The sequence below is a fragment of the Cryptomeria japonica genome, chromosome 4 (assembly GCF_030272615.1).
Source record: "Cryptomeria japonica chromosome 4, Sugi_1.0, whole genome shotgun sequence".
Taxonomy (NCBI): Eukaryota; Viridiplantae; Streptophyta; class Pinopsida; order Cupressales; family Cupressaceae; genus Cryptomeria; species Cryptomeria japonica.
The window spans coordinates 325,570,719-325,589,122 of NC_081408.1; positions in this window are offsets into that span (position 1 = coordinate 325,570,719).

An 18,404-nucleotide genomic window follows, 5' to 3' on the forward strand; every position below is an offset into this window, starting at 1 on the left:
GCATAACAAATAGATGATCCCTATGATGGGGGAGTCACCACTTTTATCAAGCCACAAGTGACTTTTCAAAAAGCAATGTTTCTACTCAAGGAAATATGTATGGTGAGTATCTTGGGAGCAAAATCATCCATGCTCTTGCACTAAATTATATCGCAAATATCCTCAATCAATAGAATGGGTGGGCTACTACTTAAAGGTGTTTAGTCATGTTTGATGTTTTTGGACATAAGTTCATTCTGCAGTGACTCACTTAAGAGCCTTGTAACCAGTGGTGGGGCCCATTTGTCCTTTCGGCCAATTACACTGTAGGAACAACTATACCCAAGGCTACAGCTTTCACTCTCACCTGATTTCTATAGCAGCTCGAAGGATTTACCACGCGAGGTCGTTCCTAAGAGTGATGTGTCTCTTGGCAGGCCTCTCTTAAAAAGATAAAAATTTTGAGTGTTACTAACATTTTTCTCTTGCACCTAGGACCATGAAAGCCAAGGGAGAGGATAGTGTGTCTTAGAAGTAGGACTAGTCGACCAACTTTTTGTACAAGTGTGCCAACCATGAAAACACTTGTTCTTTTTAACTTGCCATTGCAATGTGTTCTAACTATTTGGAGATGTTGCTCCAACATTCATGGTGTTCTTTTTAACTTCAAATGCAAAGGTTTGAGTAAACTAGAATTTTGAAAATCCTGGTCAACTGAAATTGAAGCATGTATGCATGAAGGAAAATTGCTTTGCAAAATTTTAAACAAGTTGATTGTGTATTTTATTGGCACCAAAAATTGAAGTGTGGATTGTAAATTCTTTAGTTTGATGCAAGAAAGAAATTTGCCTTGTTGATTTTAAGCACCAAATAAAGTGTGTCTCCTAACTTGCAAGAAAACAAATTTTGTTTTGTTGAGTTTTAAGGCACCAAAAACAAGTGATCCTAACTGGAAAGCAAGGGAAAGTTTGTTTGTTCAATTCTTAAAACACCAAAATAAAGTCTTTAATTTTAAAGAGGTGAGTTTTTAAACTTGCACAAATAATAACCAGTTAGTAAAATCCATACCTAAGGGGGGCTTCCACAAGCCTAAAATATTTTAAATTTTTTATTGCAAGGCCTTCCTTACAACATTTTGTTACAATAACGCTAGTCTGTGTGAAAATAGAAGCGCTAGTTTAACAGAAGCACGTTTTTCGTATGACAAAAGTGCTAAAAGATCAATATTGACTGAAATGACAAAAGCACTAGAACAGGATCAAAAGCACTAAAAGAATATCAAAAGCGCCCAAACAAGAACAATAGTTCTTAAAGAAATGACAATAGCGCCAAACTTGGTACAATAGCGCTATCATAATAACAATAATGCTAGAATATCAAGTTTCAATAGCGCTAAAATGAGATCAAAAGTGCTAAAGCGCAACCTGTGTGTCAAGATCAACATTCAAAAAGTTAGTTGTGTCAAAAAAATATTTTTAGGTGTTTGGAGATTCACGTCGAGTTCACCAAATGAAATGCCATAAAACGGTTAGTCCGGGGGTTAGTCAAATCAAAATAAAACTAAACCATTAAAAAACATTATCAAGAAAGATTAAGCATAGAAGCATATTAGATATAAAAATGAATAAACATTAAGACTTCACTCATGATGCTCCCTACGCCATTAGCTCTCCCTTGTTCCTCTCCTCTCCAAGTTCCCAAATGAGTGTAGCTCTCAGTAACTTTTTGCACTACTTTTGGATGTCTTATGGAGATTCAAGAGTATGAAGTAAATGTTCATGAAAATGAAAACATGAACAAGTTAAGAAATGAGATATTATGTAACTAACTAAGATTAATTCTAGACCAAAGTGAATTATGCTAAATACTCTCTAGATTTTGCTATAAGCTAGATGCATACAAGTTTTCAGGATCTGGATTATGAAGAAATGGACTCTATTTATAGGGAAAATGGAGCAATGGATGGTTGAGATTGAGCAATCTCAAGAAGGGTCTGGATTGAATGGTTTTCAATCCATGTGAGGGCTTTCAACCCAATCCCAAGATGACAAGTGTCCATGTGAGATAGGTTGAGAGGAGAGGGAATAAGCATTAAATGCTTGACATGACCTTGGGAGTTAAGGTCAAGGTTAGTTGAATGAATAAACTCTTTATTCAAAGAATAAAGCTTTTATCCAATGGATAAACTCTTGTGCAAAGGCAAAAGGGATAAACATGGCCAAAGCAATAAATGCTTGAGGAGACAAGTTGAATTAACCATAAATGGTTATGTAAGAGACATTAATGGTCATGTAAGAGCCATTAGTGGTTTTGGAAGACTTTGGAGGTTAAATTGTTGAACACACAAAGCATTAAATGTTTTTCAAAGACTTTGAGGTCTTTGAGAAGTGACTTCAAGTTGCTTAGGAATGTGACAATAATTAGGAAATGGATTAGGCTAATTAGGAAGGGGTTAGAAGAATCTAGAAGGAGATTAGAATTGCAAGTGGGTTTGGTGGGTGAGGAAAAATAGGATTTTTTTAAAAATAAAATTCATTTATTTCAACAAATAGGTGCAAGTTGCATTTTTAGGAGAATGCAAGTGGGGGGGATTTTAATGATTTAAATAAATGTTTTATTTAATTTATTTAAAAAAGGAAAAGGGGTTAAATGAAATAAATAGGATTTATTCATTTAATTGATTGTGAGCTTGGTTTAATGAATTAATTAAAATAAATTGAATAATTTATTTAATTAATAAGAGAAAATTTTGAAGATGAATTAATTAAATGTTAATTTAATTAACTCATGGCTAGTGGATTTTTAATCAAATAAATAGCAAATATTCATTTAATTAAGCTGGACAGATTTATGTGACTACAACTTCGATAGAATGCTTTTAGCCAAGAAAGAAGTCCTTATCGCTGGGTCCCGCCAAACCTTTTCACTACTACGCGATAGGTAACTTTCAGGCATGTTGAGTTCGCGAATCCACGTGGGCCATTCGATTGACTGAGAGTTGCGCAACAATTACAAGGCCCGACGGTCATTAGAAAAGGCAATTTAAAGGCGAATAAAAATTAAAACATTTAAAAGGACAGCCTAGGTAAAAAACAATGAGGGGAACACTTTGCATGACAAAAGGACCCATTACTTAAGTAAATAAAGTAACACGGAAATAGAACTATAAGGGTTTTTTTCTCAGACATTTTGAAAGTGATTAAACCTAAACCCTAAAACCTCTTTAGGACCCAAAGCAATAGAAGTCACAAGGCCATACCGGACCCAAGAATTTCATAGACTTAGCCAATTATGGAAAAGAATATCCATTTTTTAAACAATGATAACAGTAACCTCTGAACCTTTATCTCTTCCCTCATAAATGAAACTTGCCATTTGAATTCCTTTCTCATATTGATTAGCTTAATAATATTTGTTCAATGTTTTTTATCGTTAAAAGATTACCCTCCTTTTAGATAAATTAGTTAGATTCTTATTATGTTGAAGAACATTTAGTTAGTTTTCTCCTTCACCTGAAGTAGTTATGTTTTATTTTGAAATGCTCAATTTTTTATCTTAATATAGATCATAATTTATTTTCTTTAAGTATAGAATTAATGGAATATTACACATGGTATGAGAGCAACCAAGTTTGACATTGAACCTCAGGCTTTCCACCTATAAACAAAACTATATACATATGCAGGCGCACCATGGTTGAGATAATATGCATGCACACTATATACAAAACTACATTCGCAAGTAAATCTTTTATTCAATTCCACAATATGAAACACAGAGTTTTACTGGAAGAACACAAGTAACCTTATCTCCTTTAGATAATATCACAAGCAACTACCTACAGAAAGATGCAGTAATCCACAGCATATACACAAAGGAAAGATGACTGATTAGATTATGTATGTTCGCAAAATGGTACAATAGTAAGCATGAGGCTATATTCTACTTCTTCTCTAGTGATCCTTATTGTTAAAAAAATTCCCTCATTTATATGAGGGTATACATTGTCACCAAGCATCATGGATTTTCAGCACATAACTATTAATTAGCACTTTTGTTAACAAACTGGAAGATAAACAAGTTCAGCATTCCTATGTGTTCAATGTACTTATCATCTTTATACATTAGAACGTCATTGTTTAGTGTCCTCATGTTGCTTTCTGTCTAGAAATGATTGGATAGAATATTGTTAACACAAAGTGACAAATCTTTGTCCCAATCCAACTCTGCTACTACTCAATTCTTCTCATCACTGAACTCTTGTTTCCACTGTTCCAACGATACTAACTCGCCATTACTATAAAAAGAGGGAACCCTAGGGGTATTCCCATCGTCCAGCCTCTGATGCTCTTTCCTTAATTGATTTTCCAATTCATCATGGGACTTCAAGTGAGCCTTGGCTTCAATTTTCTCACCTGGATTCATCAGACTATTGTCATTCATCAAGCCTTCCAACTGAGACCTAAGCCTTTCATGCTCTTTCATAGCTTTGACTGTTCCAGTGTATGTCTTCCAATATATTTCTGCAACCTGCATCATACTTTTGAATCTATGGTCAACGACCCCGAGAACTAACTTATCCATCTTTTGTTGTTCCTTTTTTGGTTGTCGAGATGTCTTTTCGGCCCTATTCCTCCAATACATAGCATCTGTCAAGGCATCCATGGCATCTCTGTCAATACTGTATGTCATCCCTGTTTAACTAGTACCTGTATCAATCTGAAGCAATCTTGCTTGCAACCTCTATTTTTCTTCATTGGTTTTCTCATATAGGCTTTTGTATGTACAATTTTCTCAGACCAGAAACTTTATTTGATCTTGATTTAGTTTAGCGACATCCAAATTTAGTTTGGCAGTTGTTCTAGGGTCAGTCTTTCCAACCTACTGCACCATCAAATGTCCAAAAGCTTCTTCTATATCAACCAATATAGGTCTTTTATCTTTGGGATAGATAGCCCACTGTAGAAGAGCCTTCTGATCTGGATCATATCCTGATCCTCTAAAGAGTTTATCAATCTCTTTTGGCATGATTTTCCTACTTGGGTCATGTTTCTTGAGGAATCCATCAAACAACAAGGCAGAGTTCATGTCCCATCTAGAGTATAATAGCACACCAGCTTCCTTAAGCAACTGTCTTCCCTTCTCAGGTGTCATTTCTCTCATCATAAGATCCATCTCCTCTTGTAACTTTTGAAGCTACTGCTCTTCTTCACTATTTCTCATGTTATTCCTAATTTGAGATCCTTTATGTTGATAGAGGAATGTGGTGAACTCCTTGGAAGCAATGAAGTCACTATCAGCAATGAAATCCTCATGCTCCAGGAATCTGATGTCAGCCACTTCTCAGACATTCAGTTGTCCTGTTGCCAAGTCTATCGGTGTATCCTTTGCATAACCAGGGGGTAATCCTCTCGAGGAGTGAATGGAATGATGCCAAATGTGAAAGAAGGAGACATATGAGCCAAAGGCTTTGTATTCCTAATAGTATCAATGTAATCCCTAAAAACATGAGGCAGGACTCTCTCAAGTATTTCCAATTCATGCTCCATAAGTTTGTTGGCCAACTCCAAGGGGTCTTCAATCTTTTGTAGCACGTTCTCATCCATTTTCCTTCTATAAAGCTTCCATTTATAAGCCTGCATTGCTTTCTCAAACTTTATTCACTTCAATCTGGCCTCTTCTCTACCAATGTTCTTAATGAGGTCATCTGGTAGGTAAGATTTATGCTCTCCAGCCTTCAACTTTTGTGATGACCGGGGGCTATCCTTATGTATCCTTTAGGATTGAAATTGGGCCTTGGATCCCCCATAGCCATGCCATAATAATCCAATTTTGTCTACAGCAGTCCATAACTCTTTGAACTTTTCACAATAAAATCTGAAAATACTAACAACCCAAGTACAATTGATTGTTTTCCATGGCTTGTCAGATGCTTTGTACTCACTATTGACAGTTGCCTCACAATTTCCAGACAAGCCACTCTATTAGGGATTGTAAGTGTTAGTAAGTATGGTCTCCCTTTGAACCTGTATACCCTGACTTGTGTGCAGTCTAAAAAATAATACCAATCTCCCCAATTGTGTTCAATTGAGGGATCTTCAGCGAAATCTTTGAACCTCTTGTGCAAGGGCATGATCGCACGAGCATCCCAACAGTCTATATAATGGCTTGACAAAGAACTCCTCAAAATACCAATATTGATTATTCACATACCTTTGTTTCTCATTCTAGCATTGTCATATGTCCTGACACATAACTCTTTTGGCCATAACCCTTCATCTTGGCCCACATACAATAGCATATGCATAAGTAAGGAATAATGCTTGAAATGAACATTGATGACATCTCCCTTCAACTTTTCTAACCCATGATTCAAAACCTCAACCAAATAAGCAGAAAAATCAAAGAAGCGAGGGTCCTTAGACTGCAAATCGGCACAAATGACCATGGCTGCAATATCCATCAAAGGATGGGCTTTTATCCCTAGCACTTGGGCAACACAATAATAGGTATACTTGAAATATGGATGGAAAGAGTTGACATCATAGGGAGCTTTGTCATCCTGACCTAGTGGCACTAAGGACTCTGCATTCCTAGGTCTATGTATAGGGAGTCTCCACGTTTTGTAAATGTGCTCTAGGTTAAAATATTCACTTGTTAACTTCTTGAGGTCAATCAATTCTTCAAATCCCCAATCCAACTCGAACATGGTGTCAGTAACCTCCTTTGTGATTGCAAGAATTAGCTCACCCATGTAGTTATATATGGTCCTGGTTTTAGGGTCATAATTGTTTGCCAATGCCTTCATGAGCTCCACATTCATGAATACATTAGCCATAGCTAACCTTCCTAAGTTCAATCACCATAAATTGTTGATAGGTTGAGGGGAAACTCTTTTGTTGTACCCATATATGAATAATTCATACCCTCTCAACTCTGTCCATATGTCTCCAAGATCCTCAAACCAGTCCTCCAGGCCTTCCTCATCAACTCTAATCTTCTTGGACCTCAAACTGGATGATGGGCACTGATCAATCAAGTCCTAGGCCAAAGAACGCCCTTCCCTTTTCTATCTTTCAGGTTTTTCTTCTACACTGATAGGTTCTTTTCCTTTTTTGGTCTTATTAGTTTTAGATGATGATTCCATTTGAATTTTGAAAAAGAGGTTTGTGTACAAACAACTTACTTGGAATTACTAAGCTTTATTTGTGAATTCGCCCAATTCCTGCTTTCAGTTCATCGCCTATGAATTCCTTAATGTTGTGCCCTTTGATGGTTGATCCACTACTTATGGCATATTTAATTAGTTAGTAATGGCACTTTGGACAATGGTCACTTGGGCACACGTTTGAATTTAATGGCGATGTGACCTTCCCTGGGATTTGTTTATGATTTTTGCAGAAATCAATAATCATTTCGATGAGGATATGTCTTTCGATCATTTTTTTCTTTAGTCCATCGATCTCTTTGTTTCTATCGACAATACTTTTGTTTCGAATATTACTTCGATCAAGTATTTTTTCCCTTCATCGAAATACTATATTTGGTTAGTATGGCTATCTCCTCATCGAAACATATCTGATATCCATCAGGTCTTATGTCGAAGAAACCTTGGGCTTCGGTGTCCTCCTTTATTTTTCATTTGAAATACTTCTTTCATCGATATCACTATGCCCCGTTAATGAATGAGTCTATTATCTCATCAAAGCTTTTCTTTATTTTCCCTTATTGTTCTTCACTAATAAAGTTACATCAGCAAAACCACGCATATCGATATATTTTATCAATGTAGCTTCCTTTTGTCTGATCGATATTATTCTTTCAATGAAAATGCTCCTTTCGGTGGGTCCTTTTTATGTTGCACCGATAGTATTTTTTCCTCGAGAACTTTTCCCGTCAATGAAGACCCTCTCTGCTATCTTTGATATCTTTTGTCGATGAAGTTTAACCTCCTCAAAACCTATATCTTCATCGATATCTTTTATTGATGTAGCTTCATTTTGTCTGATCGATATTATTCTTTCGATTAAAATGCTCCTTTCGATGGGTCCTTTTTATGTTGCACCGAAAGTATTATTTCCTTGAGAACTTTTCCCATCGATGAAGACCCTCTCCGCTTTCTTCGATATCTTTTGTCGATGAAGTTTAACCTCCTTGAAACCTATATCCTCATCGATATATTTTATTGATGTAGCTTCTTTTTGTCTGATCGATATTATTCTTTCGATGAAAATGCTCCTTTCAGTGGGTCCTTTTTATGTTGCACCGATAGTATTATTTCCTCAAGAACTTTTCCAGTCGATGAAGACCCTCTCTACTTTCTTTGATATCTTTTGTTGATGAAGTTTAACCTCCTTGAAACCTATATCCTCATCGATATCTTTTATCGATGTAGCTTCTTTTTGTCTGATCGATATTATTCTTTCGATGAAAATGCTCCTTTCGGTGGGTCCTTTTTATGTTGCACCGATAGTATTATTTCCTTGAGAACTTTTCCCATCGATGAAGACCCTCTCTGCTTTCTTTGATATCTTTTGTCGATGAAGTTATTATCTCTGGTGAGTCCTTTCAACGTTTCCTTTCTTCGTTGGCTCTTTTATATCGATGATAATTATTATGTTTTTTATAAAAATGATCATCGTCGGAATTACGACGAATACCAAGCTTTCGACTGATGACTTCTTTGATCGTTGGCAGAGTCCATTGGATTGTCAAATTTTCGACGGGCATGGCATCATTGACCAATCTGACGCTGAGTTTTTTACGGTGGATTTTGTTGACACTCCGATGAAAATTCATCGAAAATCCGACAAATGGCCGTCGGAAATCAGCTCCGAATGTACTAGTGTATGGACAATGACACTTACCAACTCAACAGAAGGATTTGTTTCTGGTCTCTCCCCTGATGACTAGATTAAGGCTAACTTCGACGGGGTTGCTAAAGGGAACCCTGGGCCTGCTGGTTGTGGTGGAGTTATCCGAAATAGGGTTGGCTTTTTCCTGGGGTTGGTTGCCCTCCCCTTAGAGAATAAAACCAATCACTTGGTTGAAGCCATGGGTACCCTCCAAGCCATAAAATTAGCGCATCAAATGGGAGCCAAAAAAATATGGCTGGAGGGAGACTCTAATAATATAATCAAATGCCTCATTGGAAATCAACAATTGTCGTGGATGATAGAAAACATTATCTATAGTGCCAAGGAGTTACTTGAGGGATTTGACCAATATTATATCTCTCATGTTTATAGAGAGTCCAATAAGAGTGTTGATTGGGTTGCCAACGAGGCAGTGCAGAATGGGCAGATAATGATATGGCATGGAGAGGGGTAGCTCCCTCAAGTTGCATGTGACATCTTAGATTATGAGAGATATCATGGAAAATAAGGAAGGATTTGATATCATTTCTTGATATGGTAGGGGTGGTTGTGGCATCATGAAACAGCTTCGTAATCAACCGAGAAGGAAGTACACCATTATTTGCCATAACATCTCACACGCTTTGTGGGCTTTACTTCCCATTTGGAGCGGATGCTTGAGGAATGTCTATTTGCTTCTAGAGGCTTCTTCTTTATTTTTTAAAACAAATTTTGTTGAGAAGAGCAGTATTTGCTGGAATTTATAGTCTATAAAAACTAATAAGAAGATGGGGGGAAATCGTAAGCGCATAGAGTCCACAAAAATTGAAAAATGGCGGGACCATCCCTAGGTTTGGGTTGTGCTACAAGCGGCAAAAATGTCGGATTACATTGAAAGAATGCAAGAAATAAGACCTAAAATCACTAGGATATTCAAAAAGGGGTGGAAAGAGGGCACCTTGACCATTGGTAGCAGGAAGGTCAAGGTTAGCAAGACCACGATAGCTAAGGCGATGGGTATGTCGATGGATGGTATCAAATTCTATAGGGACCAAAAGCTGTCGGAAGCGACTGTCAAGAAATTCCCCAAGGACAAGGAGGAGAAAGAGAATTTGGTCAAGGGAAGTCATACCTACTATTCCCCTAAGGTATTCAAGGAAAAGTGGCAAAGGATTTTGTTTGCTATCATGCAATTTATAACTTTAGATTGTAGATATACTAGAGTTTATAGTTACCATTTTGTTCTTCTTAATCATTTCTGGCACAAGGAGAAAGTTTCCCTCCCCTACTATTTATTTTGTGCCCTTAATGTCAGGATTAAGGATGCTATCTCTAATCCCAAATCTAACCTTGCTTTACATGAGGGCCTTATGGTGGTCCTATACAACCATATTAAGAATGCCACTATTCAAAAGGCTGTATCTGAGGTGTCTAAGTCAGATGATGATTTGGGTGATTCAGATGATGAAGATTATGAGGGGTACAATACAGAGGTAGATGTCAAGGAGGACCCCCATACCCCCGGGTTGAGCAAGCATAAAAGGAAAACCAGCCAAGAGAAACAAGGGAGAGGGTCAATCAGCCAGAAAAAGAAGGGGGGGGATAATGACAGTTGGGATGAGGAAGAAGAGGAGAGTGAAGAAGACATGGAGATAGATTGTGAGGAGGTTCAAATTATCTCTAGCCAAGAGAAAAAAGGGAAAATGATGAGAAGTGATGAGTTGGAGGCCAAGGGCTGCTCACCCCTTCCTTTTCACTCCAAGGAACAGAGTAAGAGCCTGGCTGGGGAGATTGCCCCCAACAAGGAAATTAAGACTACTGAGAGGAAGGAGGTGGATCTGTAGGTGAATTTGAACCCTGTGGGGGATGAGGCTAAGGATGGCTCCCATCTACATGTCGACCTCTGTATCAAAATTGGTATGGATTTCTTCAACAAGGTCTTATTTTGGGTACAAAAGGAAATGAAAAACATAAAAGAAAAACAAGCCCAGGAAGCTAGCAAACTTGAAGCCATGGAAGCTATTAGCATCGGCAAATTTAGTTCTCTACCTGACTACTTAAGTGAGTTGACTAAAGCTATCAGTGATGCAAAGGGAATTATTAATGCCTAATGCAATAGCTTTAAAATCCTGGAAGATAGGATTGGTGCAACTGAAAATAAGATGGAAGGGACTGAGTAGACCCTCAAGAAGATAGGGGAGCAAAGTTATAAGATTTTCAAGGCAACTTTTGATAGCATCAAGGTCCTTATTAGAAAACTTGAACAGACCCAGGGGATAAGGCCCCGGGGGACACTACTGAGGAGAAAGACGTAACCCTTGAAGATAAGGGAGCTGGTCCCGGAAAAAGAACTAGAGAAAGTACCAGGAAGAAGAAAAACCAAAGTAGGGACATTGAATATCTCAAGGGGATTTTTGTGACTATGGAACAATTGGAGCTGGAAGCGGCTGAATTGTTAAAGAAATTCACCTAGGCCTGGTTGTTTTTTCTGTGCTTTCTCTGTTGTCTGGTGTTTTGTTTCTTTTTGTTGTGTCTTTTCTGTTGCTGGCTTTTTGCCTTCAGCCAGTTGTCCCTTTATATGGTTGTTGTCATTTGTTTTTCTGGTGGACTTTGATTACTATCTTTTGATTCTTTGATGTAAAGGGTTTCAGGGGGCCTTCAAAACATGTTTTCCCTTAATCAAAAACACAAGATTTATCCTAGGAGACCTCATGAAGGGTGAAACCTCGTATTTATAATGTCAAATATTTTTTTATTGTAGTGTATTTTTCAAATAGACAATTACATATATAAGTGCAACCTTAACTAGCATATTTCACTAATTTAAACTTGTTGTGCAATTTTTATTTATATACAATAACTTAATTCACTTTCTCCCATTCATTTTGAGTTGTCAATGACTTCAAATAGGATGTTAAATAATTATACATGCACATTAGAAGCCTTCTTATATACAATTTAAAGAGACAAGAACTTCAAATTTCTTTGTATTCTCATTTACATAGTGGAACAAAATCACCCCTTTCAATAAATGACAATTGTAAAACAATGCCTATAAAGAACCAAATAGTTTCTTATAACCTACTTATTAAAATGATTTATTCACCTAAAACTTATTGATATATCTTTTATCATTATAAGTCTCCTCTTAAATCTAATATATATCACAATACCTTATATGTCTCTCATATGCTTTCATACATTAAATCTAAAATTTAGAATTTCTTCATAATATCCATAGTTAAGCTTCCAAGGCCCAAAATCATTCATTAAGGTGTGGTCCATAATGGATCTATAAATCAGTTGGATGTTTAAATATGGAAATAGACATTACTACTACATTTGGCTAGTCATTTAAATATATGTTTATGAATTGACAAAGAAAGAAACAATAAGCAATTGACATGTGGATGAACTTATTATGTCAAGGGGATGTACTTTGCATTTTACCATAAAGAGTATTTAGTTTCCCATTCTACAATGTGGACATTTTCATTTGTTAAAATGGAATGAATATACTTGGGGAATCAATACTAGTGAGAGGTCAAATGTTGATGCATTTGAATCTTTATACCACTTCAATGAATTCATTCTCTACCTTTATATGCATCTTATTTTCATTAATTTTCAAAGAAACAAAGAGGGGTTGAGGTAGGTTGAGAAGTATGAGTGCTTGCATGCTACAAAATACTAATGGTTTAATCTAAATTTTGCATGTTAGTAGTTCATCAAGAAAATAAAAGATAATTTTTTACCATTATATTAAACATAGTACATATATTTTATATCATTTATTTTTACAATTATCAATTAATTATAATATTTTTTAATAAAAATCTTAATTTTAAATTTAACATGTATTTAGATTCATTTTTTTTTATTTTAAATATCTTATATTTAATATCAAATTTACAAATATATTAATTATAATAACAAACTAGATGGTCCTAATGACAGTATCGCTTAGACTATGGTTTGTTGTAGTACCCCTGCCCTAATCAATTTCTAATCTTGGTTTCACCTTGGTTAGTTTATCATGTTATAATGGTATAGTCAGATGTGGTTTTCGCATCAATTTGTATGTAAGCTTATTAGTTCTCTTGATTCATGTTATTAATCTCGGGCTAACACTTTTATTAAATATATATATGTATGCATGTAGGACTCTTGGTTGCAGGAGATTTCAGGTATAGTACCTCATGGGTGCGAGGTTCATCTCCACCTGGATTCACAGGTTTGAGTGTACCTCTTTGGCCCTTAGAGTTTGGATTAGGTGGTTGTAAGACCCTCGTTTGACCACAGTCGTGCTCAAGTGAGCATCGTCAGTCATCGTCGGTATTCCCTTTGGTTGGGTATGCAGGTCGTCTGTCTATTTGGCTTTCTTGGGTTGTGTGTTTGTGTGTGGTTAAATTGAGTATTTAATCCTTAGTATTTAATTTGATCTAATGTGTGTTTATGCATTAGTATTTTGGGGACTAAATTAAATAGGATTCCTTTTATGTGATTTATCGTTAATTAGAATTGCTCAATTCCTGTTTATAGCAAGTCCGATTTAAATGGTTAATTTTAATGATGAATATTTCTAGTTTATGTTCTTCTGAAAGGAAAGCTTAAATTTATTTTAAATAGAATTAATTTAATCTCTTTGGAATTTTGGAATAGAAAAGGTTAATTTCAAGGGTAAGTGCACCAAGATGGTGAACAAAAAGGGGAGTATAAGTGGCCACTTTTTTTCTGAAAACAGGTAAACCTGAACTTCAAAGAGCTATTTGAAGGTCATGCACTCAAAACTAGAAGTTGAAAAAAGAATAAGAATTGCAGTACTTTGAATATAGTTTCTAAACTACTAATTTTTTTTAAAATTGGATAATATTAAGAGGGTCAAACCTTTCACGCACAAAAAACGGTTCCTGATTTTTTCAGAAAAATATAACATAGCTGTTTTTGTGCACTGCACAAAATATATAGGTGGATTTAGTATTTTGAAAAACCCTTTGGTAGGATGATAGGTAAGAGTGAGATCTAGAAGTTGTGTATTTATTTGCAATTTTTTGTTGAGTATTTTATTTTTTATGATTTTTGGAAGTGACCGCATCTTGAAAATTTGGTACCTGTTCATGCGCTAGGCATAACTTGCATCAAAATAATCAAAAATGCAAATTTTTTTTTTAAAAGTGTATAGAATATAGTGTATAACAATAATATATAATTTATTTTAAATTTGGTCAAGTATATCAAAAGTTATTAAAAAAATGGTAGACATATGTCTGTGAGGATTGTCAAGGCACTGATAAAGAAAATTAAAGTTTACTATGCTAATGTTGTCCAAAAATTAAAAAATTTATATGGTCAGAAAAATAAGAAGATGTGTGAGATTATGGTGGTAATTTTAGAGATACCCACTTCATCATTTGTAAACTTGATGATGATGAAGTCAAGAAATCATGGTGGAGGATGAAAAAATGTGTAAAGGAACAAAAAAGGGGGGGAAATGGGCTTGCAAGCCTTAGGGTCATTTTCCAACCCTCTTACCAAGCCAAAACCCACACCAATTTTGAAGAACCGAAAGTACTATTCACATTTCTTCATAACCCGTACGGGTTATGAAGAACTAGAAATATTTTTTTTTGTTTCACAAAACCTGTACGGGTTATGAAGAACTAAAAACATTTTTTTTGGTTTCACAAAACCCATACGGGTTATGAAGACATAATAATGTATGCTTGTAAACTTAGCATTTACTACACATGTTTTAGGCATACCTAGATAATATGTGTTTGATGTATGTATATATGCTAATCTATAATTATGATATACATATATTTATATATATATGTATATATGTTTGTAGAACATGCATGTACCTCTTCTTTTCCTCTCTCTCTCTTGTCTTACTTCCCCCATCATTGTCTTTGTCTATTCTGAGCCCTAATTATCTTCCTTGAGTTCTATCTCATCTCTCTCCCCCTCACACTTCTCTATTTTTGTATTCTCTCACCCTTTTCTCTTTCTTTTTCGCTCTCTACCTCATGTCTCTCACCCTCTCCTCCTCCTACTCTCTCTCTCTCTCTCTCTCTCTCTCTCTCTCCTCTCTCTCTCTCTCTCTCTCTCTCTCTCTCTCTCTCTCTCTCTCTCTCTCTCACACGACACACACACACACACACATTATCCTATCCTATTCTCACCCTCTCCCCCTTCTCTCTCTTTCTCTCCCCCTCCTCTCCCTCCCCCTTTCATTATCTTAAATCTCTCTTTCTCTCCCTCTCTCTCTCTCATATACTCTCTCTCTCTCCCTCTCCCTCTCTTTATCCTATTCTCCCCATCTCCACCTCCCTCTCCCCCTCCTCCTTTTCCCAATCTCCCTCTCTCTCCCTCTCCCCCTCTCCTTTCCACAATCTCCCTCTCTCCCTCCCCCTCTACTTCTCTCCCCTCTCATCCTTTCCTTTTCCCAATCTCCCTCTCTCCCCCTCTCTCTCCTCCCCCTCTCCTTTTCCAAATCTCCCTCTCTCTCCCATCCCTCCCTCTCTCCCTCACCCTCACTCTCTCCCTCTCCCCATCTCATTTTCGCAATCTCCCTCTCTCTCCCTCTCCCCCTCTCCTTTCCCCAATCTCCCTCTCTCCCTCCCCCCTCTCCTTCTCTCCCTCTCTCCCTCTCCTTTTCCCAATCTCCCTCTCTCTCCCTTCTCTCTCTCTCTCTCCCTCCCCCTCTCCTTCTCTCCTTCTCTCCCTCTCCCCCTCTCCTTTCCCAAATCTCTCTTTTTCCCAATGTCCCTCTCTCTTCCCCTCTCCCTCCCCCTCTCCTTTTCCCAATCTTTCTCTCTCCCTCTCCCTCTCTCCATCCCCCTCTCCCTCTCTCCCTCTCTCCCTCTCTCCCTCTCCCCCTCTCCTTTTCCCAATCTCCCTCTCTCTCCCTCTCCCCCTCTCTTTTCCCCAATCTCCCTCTCTCCCTCCCCCTCTCCCTCTCTCCCTCTCCCCCTCTCCTTTTCCCAATCTCCCTCTCTCTCCCTCTCCCCCTCTCCTTTTCCCAATCTCCCTCTCTCTCCCTCTCCCCCTCTCCTTTCCCCAATCTCCCTCTCTCCCTCCCCCTCTCCTTCTCTCCCTCTCTCCCTCTCCTTTTCCCAATCTCCCTCTCTCTCCCTCTCCCTCTCCCTTCCTCTCTCCCTCCTCCTCTCCTTCTCTCCCTCCCTCTCCCTCCCTCTCTTCATCTCCCCCTCTCCTTTTCCCAATCTCTCTTTCTCTCTCTCTCCTCCTCTCCTTTCCCCAATCTCCCTCTCTCTCTCCCTCTCCCTCTCCCTCTCCCCCTCTCCTTTTGCCAATCTCGCTCTCTCCCTCTCCCTCTCTCCCTCTCCCCCTCTCCTTTCCCCAATCTCCCTCCCCCTCTCCCTCTCTCCCTCTCCCCCTCTCCCCCTCTCCTTTCCCCAATCTCTCCTTTTCCCAATCTCCCTCTCTCTCCCTCTCCCTCCCCCTCTCCTTTTCCCAATCTCTCTCTCTCTCCCTCTCCCTCTCTCCCTCCCCCTCTCCTTCTCTCCCTCACTCCCTCTCCCCCTCTCCTTTTCCCAATCTCCCTCTCTCTCCCTCTCCCCCTCTCCTTTTCCCAATCTCCCTCTCTCTCCCTCTCCCCCTCTCCTTTCCCCAATCTCCCTTTTCCCAATCTCCCTCTCTCTCCCTCTCCCCCTCTCCTTTCCCCAATCTCCCTCTCTCCCTCCCCCTCTCCTTCTCTCCCTCTCTCCCTCTCCTTTTCCCAATCTCCCTCTCTCTCCCTCTCCCTCTCCCTTCCTCTCTCCCTACCCCCCTCTCCTTTTCCCTCCCTCTCCCTCCTTCTCTTCATCTCCCCCTCTCCTTTTCCCAATCTCGCTTTCTCTCCCTCTCCCCCTCTCCTTTCCCCAATCTCCCTCTCTCTCCCTCTCCCTCTCCCCCTCTCCTTTTCCCTCTCTCTCTCCCTCTCCCCCTCTCCTTTCCCCAATCTCTCCTTTTCCCAATCTCCCTCTCTCTCCCACTCCCTCCCCCTCTCCTTTTCCCAATCTTTCTCTCTCCCTCTCTCCCTTCCCCTCTCCTTTTCCCAATCTCGCTCTCCCCCTCTCCTTTCCCCAATCTCCCTCTCTCTCTCCCCCTCTCCTTCTCTCCCCTCTCTCCCTCTCCCTCTCTCCCTCTCTCCCTCCCCCTCCCCCTCTCCCTCTCTCCCTCCCCCTCTCCTTTCCCAATCTCTCTCTCCCCCTCTCCTTTCCCCAATCTCCCTCTCTCCCTCCCCCTCTCCTTCTCTCCCTCTCTCCCTCTCCCCCTCTCCTTTCACCAATCTCCCTCTCTCCCTCCCCCCTCTCCTTCTCTCCCTCTCTCCCTCTCCCCCTCTCCTTTTCCCTCCCTCTCCCTCCCTCCCTCTCCCTCTCCTTCCCTCTCTCGCCCTCTTCCCTATCTCCCTCTCCCTCCCTCTCTCCCTATCCCGCTTTCCTTTTCCTAGTTCTACATAGCCTGTATGGGTAGAACTAAAGCCAAAACTTCTAGTTCTACATAATCCGTATGGGTTATGAGAAATTGTGAACGTTGACATATAAGGTTTCCATAACCCGTACGGGTTATGGGAAAATATTTATATATTTTAGTCCCAACGGCCTAAAAAACATCATTGCAAGTTGTTTGAAGGCCCCACTGCTTTTGCACATGATTTTCTAGAACAGTAACAGTCAGGTTTTCATATTCTTTTGTCACTTTTGCTTTGGAATTATTGATTTTTAAGTTATTTTATAATTGTTACTTTAGATAATAACAAAATCATGATCATTTGTTGTTTTTTTGCTTTGATTATGATTTATTTGTCTTGTATTTTGGTTTTTTTTGAAGTTATTTTATTATTGTTTCTTTAGATTATAACAAAATGATGATCATTTGTTGTTTTTTTTCTATTTGATTATGGATTGTCATCATGATGTTATGTGTAGGACAATGGGAAAGAATAAGAGAGGAACAAATGAACAAAGAGAGGCAGCAAAGGAAAGACAAAAGGAGCGTATGAAGAGATTACATGAAGGTACGTCATCTAATGCACCTAATGAAAGTGATGAACATTCAATAATTGAAATTGATATGATTAATGCACCAAATCAAAATGATCAACATACACCAATTCAAATACATATGATGAATGCACCTAATGAATGCAATGAACATAGACCATTTGAAAATGATTCAATGAATGCACATGTTAATGAAATTGAAGAAGATTTACCATTTGAATTTGATGTGATCAATGCACATAATGTACCTAATGAAAATGAAGAGCATGCACCAATCTTAACACCTCTTAGAATAATTCGTAGAAAACCAAAGTTCCTAATAGATATTGATGAAAATATTGTGAAGCCAATGCATGATAAAATTTCTGAAAGAACTTGTAGAAGAATGGTTAGAAGAATTTGGAATAACTATTTTGAAAACTTAAATCAAAGTGGAAGATGCCAATTAGTTGTTGAAATGATTAAAAATCTGAAATTTAGAGAGACAATGAAAATTTTGGGGTTAAGAACATCCGAAAATAATAGTGAAAGAATGTTCTCCCAATCTCCCTCTCTCCCTCCT